This window comes from Empidonax traillii, unplaced genomic scaffold, assembly GCF_003031625.1.
Source record: "Empidonax traillii isolate 1590-97213 ecotype Southwest subspecies unplaced genomic scaffold, ASM303162v1 scaffold801:size538433, whole genome shotgun sequence".
Lineage (NCBI taxonomy): Eukaryota > Metazoa > Chordata > Aves > Passeriformes > Tyrannidae > Empidonax > Empidonax traillii.
This window is the reverse complement of record NW_020955994.1, coordinates 450,872-457,279: the sequence shown is the minus strand read 5'-3', so window position 1 is coordinate 457,279 and position 6,408 is coordinate 450,872.

The following is a 6,408-nucleotide window of genomic DNA, read 5'->3' as shown; positions in this document are numbered from 1 at the left end:
GCAGATGAACCTCAGGATTAAAGGGTGGGCTCAGTTCCGCGCACACTGTGTCTCACCTAAAAAATCCAATGCGCAGGCTGGAAGGTGGAAAGACCTTCCCCGGTTCTTCGTTCGCGAAGAGACTGGCCATTATATTATATAATATCTGGGATGAGGATAAGTCAACACCATGTAGGGCATACCACAGCACAATCCCTATGCAAGCTGGCAGAGCCTCCCTGGCCAGCAGCACCTGCACAGACGTCAGATCTTCTGAGCCTCAGCTGTTAACTTACATGTCTATGTTATGCAGGCAATATACAAAATATGATATGCTTGATGATTTTGAAGTGCAGACGAGTAATTTTTAAAACCTTGTCAGTCTGCCTATGGTTTGTGCCCTCTCTGGGCATGCCTGCTCGTACCAGGCAAATCCTCCAGGGTGCTCCCAGGCCAGCCCCAGCAGTTGGTGGATGGACTTCACATGTGGTCAAGCAGCTGGTCTGCCATCTCCTGCCCTCCCTCCCCTTCTCCACAAACACCAGCCAGAGCAGTTGGTGGCTAATGCTGCTGTGCCGGAGTCCTGGGATGTGAGCTTCTCTTGGAACACTGCCCAAGTGACTGGTATTTTGAGTGTCTGATAATTGCCACTAGTACAGACTAATGGGAGAACATCTTTATACAAAAAAGTTGTAATAATCTCCAAGTGATTTATTTCTAGTGAGTTTTTAAAAATATTTTTAAATAAAACAACTCCAACACCACAATTCTGGAAGATCTCTACATTGTGAGTGGACTGTTTCACTATACAAAGGGTTAAGCCTGATGTCTGTCTGCAGTGGGAGTGAAAAGAACTTGGCCACAAAGCAGCATCCATGAACACATAATTTCTGACATTTACTCTCTAACCATATTGTTTGCAGACATTAATTTGTAAAGATTTTGTTTTCCTCTTCCTGAAAAAAATGGCATTCTTATGAGTACAACAATCAGTGAAGGTGGCCAGGGTGCCACTGTCCCCTTTAAAACATCAAAAATAAACGACAACCTGAAATTCTGTGATGCACAGCTACTTTCTGTTTGCTATTTATTATTCATATGCATTGTCAATATCTCATCAGTTCTGGCCTGTTTTTTTCATGTCAAAAAGCTTGGTTTTCATGCATACAGCCATGGAGCAGAAAAAAATAGTGTAATCAATGACCTCAATATAGTGAAAATAAACCACTTAAAACGAGTTGTTTGCAGTCAGTCAACAAGCTGAAAATTTCACGTCCCATTTATGCAAAAAAATCACAACTCAACAACATTTCAGGGAAATTAAATTTACTTTCAAATAGAAATGCATTCTTTCCTACTGTTTTGAGTGAGGTATTTGAATGAATTCTTGCAAATAACAAATAAACTGGCAGAAATTGGGAAGAGTTTGTTAACAGCCTGAAAAAAAGGAAAAATTGCACTCTTCTGATAACATATCCCCCTTCATAAAAATTGTAGCTAGTCCTACCTAACCAGGAGCTTTTCGTGAGCATTTCTCAAAGTGATGAATGGTATCTCAGCATTTCCTTCTCTCTTTCTCGTGATCTGTTATAATGACAGCAGCTTTTATCATAACTCTATTTGTGAGGGCCCCTCGCTTCCTTCTTTCTTTTACTATAAAAGCCCTCAAAGGAAGCCTTTGTGTGTCAGGAGAAGCCAAATTACCATAATATGCAGCATCTATAAATAGTTGCTTCAAATTAGACTCTTCTACAAAACCTTGAAGTGATATTTCTTTGCTTTTTTTTTTTTTTTCTATTGCTGGTAAAAGATACAATCTGATATCATATGTTTTCCTTTATAAAGCATTACTTTTGTTGTTTGGATTTTGGCTGATTTTTAATTTTTTTATCCAGCCACAGCTGAAAGATAGCCATTTCTTTTTTATTATATTTTGAATTTGTACAAAAAAGAACTTGTTAGAAATGTGGCATGTGGTACGGGCAAATTAATTACCAAGGACAATGCAAAATTGTCCTAAAGACAGATATTGGAAAAAAGGGATTTTCATAAGCTGTGCTCCTAAATTTTTTCAGATCTTATGAGAATTGCTTCCACATGTAAAAAAATTAAGAAGAACTCATCAGCTGAGAAGCATTAAGACAAGGATAATTAAATCACTGCCTAGTTTGAGGATGTGAGAAAATGTTAGTCACTATTTGGATACCGTAAGGATCATGTGGTGAAATTGTCAGATAAACAATGCAAATGAAATAACAGGATTTTTTTTTCCCACATGATTACCAACCAAAGTGCAGAATTCAATTCCACGGGGCCAGTGAGTTCAAGAGGAATTTGGGCCAATTCCTGGAAAACTCCTAGTGTTTTTTAACAAGATAGTCAAGAGATAATCAGTAACTTAGAGATTTCACAGTGCTGAGGGGTTACACTACAGATAATCTTTCTGGTTGCATTCTCTTCTCCTTATGCTTTTCCTCTTGGACATGGTTGGAGAGAGGTATTGAGGCTACCCTAAGCACACATGGTTGTTGTTATGATCTTAAATGTCTCAGTCATTTCCCAGGTTTCACTCTGGAGGTGAAGACCAGGTGCCATCTAATATGTGTTGGGAAGGGGTGTGTGCATCAGCCCTGAGGTCCCTTCCCCACATCTTTCCTCTTGCCTTCAGGACAGTCTGGCGGAAACATCAGGTCCCAGAACATGAGAGCAGCTTTGACATCTGTAGAAAACCCTTGAAATTGCTTGTTGATTGAGGGTAGTTGACTTTGAGTTGTTAGCACTGTAAATGTCAGTCCCTGCCAGGGACGAGGCACCAGTTCACTCCTGCCTGGCATGTGTGCCACCCACTGTCTGCTGCAGTGGGATGGATCAGGCTCAGGGCTTTGCACCAACAGAGGCTGGGGCTCTTCTGCCTGATTTTCATCTGTTTGCGGCTTTCCTGTAAGGACCAAGGGATGCAAAATGGTTTAAAAATTATTCCTGTGAACTATACAGTCTCTTGTCCGCGTTAGTTGCTTACTAATGGCTGATATTATGAAATACAGCTTTTCAGAACCTGCATAGCAACACACCAGTTCTTCCAAAATATTTAATTTTTTTTTTTTTTTTTTTTTTTTTTTTTTTCCCCTAGGCAAGTTTAAGGACTAATAATTTAGTTTTTAAAGGAAAAGCTCAGCTTCTCAGAATCTCATGACTCCAATGACTGAGCAGTGGGAAAAACATTAAATAACACAAGATGTATAATTAAATCACAGGCATCCTTCAGACTTTGTCCTGAGAATTTTTTTCTTGATCTCCAAAGCGGCTAACATTTTAATCCTGGCGAGGGAAAGGCAACCATCCCTAATCTAATCTAATTTAATTTAGGGTATACACTGAAGCTAACTCATGACCACACTGTTTGCTTTTTAATTCCATGGCAGTATAATCCATTGCTATATCCTGGGCAAATTACTAATCCCAGTTCACGTATAAATATAAAGGTTATTTACATAAAGCTTAGACTATAGTATTGAATAGCTACTCAAAGAATGTCTGTTTTGTTCAAATTAAGAGTAGCATGTGCGTTGAAGATATTCTATGAAAACTATTGTTTCCAATTAACAGGGCTCCTCAAAAAATATTTTTTGAGAAAAAGCAATAGCTGGGCAATCATGAAACAAGCTCTTTGTGCAGCCAAGCTCACTATGCTTCTGAGACAGCACTGTCTACATTAATTACTAGTTCCCCTTCCCTGCAACAGTCACTTCTTCAGGAGGAATTTACAAAATTAAAATAGCTTTGAATGTTGTGCATGATGGAAATTCCTTTAACACTTCCACTTCTGTAACTCAATACAATGACTCAAATACAACAGACAAAACTTCATAAAACAGGTTCTCAGGGTTTAAGAGCAGCTTTCTTACCGTGCTTTAATTCGTCATTTTCCAGGAATCGGAGAGCAAGCCTTTCTTCTTCTTCTTTTTTTTTTTTTTTTTTTTTTTTTTTTTTTTTTTTTTTTTTACAGCTTAAGAGGGTTTTTTATACTGTTGCCAACCCTTTTCTTTTTTTAAGGAGTTTAGCTCCTTTTTGTTCAGTAAGACATTCCAGCTGTAATGCCACCCAGGAAGGTGTCCTGCGTGGCTGGGCTGTGTCTGTACTCCCCATGCCTTGTGGATCTCAACACTCCTTGTGCCTGGGCCCATGAGCCTGTCCAGGGGCTTTATCTGCTGTAATCACCTTGCACATTTATGGCTCAGTACAATAAAATCTCTGACATCTTGTTTTCTTGAAGGAGCGTGCTCAGCCTGACAGAATTTGAGTTAAAAACATACGTCAGTGAGGGACATGGTTTAGTGATGGACATGGTAGTGCTGGGTTAACAGCTGGACTCCATGACCTTACAGGTCTTCCAACCTAAATGATTCTCTGTTTCATTGATTTGAACCTAGTCGTTCATTAGGTTTTTTTTTTTCCCATGAATGTAAATAAAAATTTAACCCAGTATTTGTTCCAAGTCTCTTATAACTTCGAGGAGAATGGGCTTTTGGCAGTTGAATCCCCAAAGCAAGTCCATGTGTTGTGACCTTCTTAATACAAACATGGTGAGCAACAAGCCTGGTGGTGCTCTGCATGCCAGTGCCATCCAGAATCAGGGTATACCAGAGCCCTTGACAGATGATGGATGAGTTACTTTGGTGGATACAGGATTTCTCTGAGTAGTTCCTACCAACTATTTCTATTCTCTGGAGAATTCAACTGCCTTTGATTTCAGTGATATATGCTTGAAAAATTCCACCCTGCAGTAAGGTAGAGGGTGACGTGTGAGAGAGTGTGGCAGATATTTTCTACGTGAAAAGGATAGGAAAGATAAGGACAAATTTTAGCTCTAAATTCAGGAGAAACTGAAGTAGGCAGAGTGAATATAGCAGAGTGTCCACTGATAGGATGACTCACTTCAGTACGGCCATGAGAACATGCACTGTAACAAGTCTATAAGTTATTTTTCCCAGATAATTAAATATGCAAGTGCAATTAAATTGTAGATTTGTCAAGCTTAGTCCGTGTCAAAATAGGACTTAATTCAACGTTGTGTCTCCAGTAGAAGTTGTGTGCCAGACTATGTAAGAAATAACTCATTTAAAAGCTTGCTGCCATCTCACAGCACAATACGTTTGAATAAATGAAACAATCTGTGTTTTCAGATGAGGACAGGAATGCTTTTAATTCCCCTAAATATTTCTCATCATCAGGAAGGAGGGCTTTACCTCACCTGCAGTGCAATCAGTCTCTCCACTATCTTTTTGTACACATGATAATAAATCCAGCTTAAGTATGTTCACTTCTGGGTGAAATAAATTTCTGCCCAGAAGTGAGTATCTTCCCATTAAGTATAAATGGAACAAAGGTGAATGGTTCAGATATGGATGTATATATTTCATATGACTATATCTGATCCTATTAAACTCAGCCATGATGCCCCATCTGTGTCCCATAACAGTAGAATTTTGTACCTTTTTTTTTAAAAGATCTTTTAAATACATAGCTATAATGAGGTCCATGAAAAATGTATCATTTCAGCTTCCTTTTAAAAGGAAGCCCTAACAAGGTTTTATATCTATAACAGGTAAAACCAGCTTGTTTGTACACTTAGTTATTTTACATCCTGTCTAGGAAAACACAGTATCTGTAGGCTATTTAAAAAAATTTTGAATGGGAAGCTAAGTTTATATTTAATAACTTAATTTCCTAAAAATGTTCTCTGCCTAAATAAAAGAGAAGTAACTAAATATGGACTTGGGAATCTAACACAAACTTCCAAATTTTATACAATTTTTAACCTTATGGCTACAGAATAGATCAGTACATTAAAACGGCCAAAGGGAGAATTCTGTCACTTTTTTTTCTTATATTACCTTAACCTGGGAGTGTAGATGCTGTAGTCTACAGAAAATAATGCCTGCTTACTATAACAAGAAAAAAAACCCAAAAGTGACCTGATCCTCATGTAGCCACTGCAGAGCTCCTTCAGTGCTTCTTCACCCAGAGCCTGGGGAAAACACAGCTCCCTTCCCTGCTGTCCCCTCCAACAGCTGCTGCAGAATGTGATTAGGATGATGCCTTCTGTGGGGGAAACAAGTAAGCAGCTCAAAGCCCTGCCAGTCATGTCACATCCTCATTAGGACCTCAGATAGCTGGTATCCAGGGCATGAGTTTGTACCAGAGCCCTACCGGTACAATTCTCCATGCTCCACTACATCTGCCTGGCCCACTCCTCCTTCACCAGTTTCCTGTGGGATAACCGGCAGCACCTTCTCATCATGCATTGGGAGGGTACTCATATTCTTGGTTTTGTTTAGCCTGAAAAATTTTTTTGTTAGTTAAAAATGTCCTGTACCCTCTTTATGAGTTTAGATAAAATACGTGCTCAATAAATGTAAAATGTCAGTA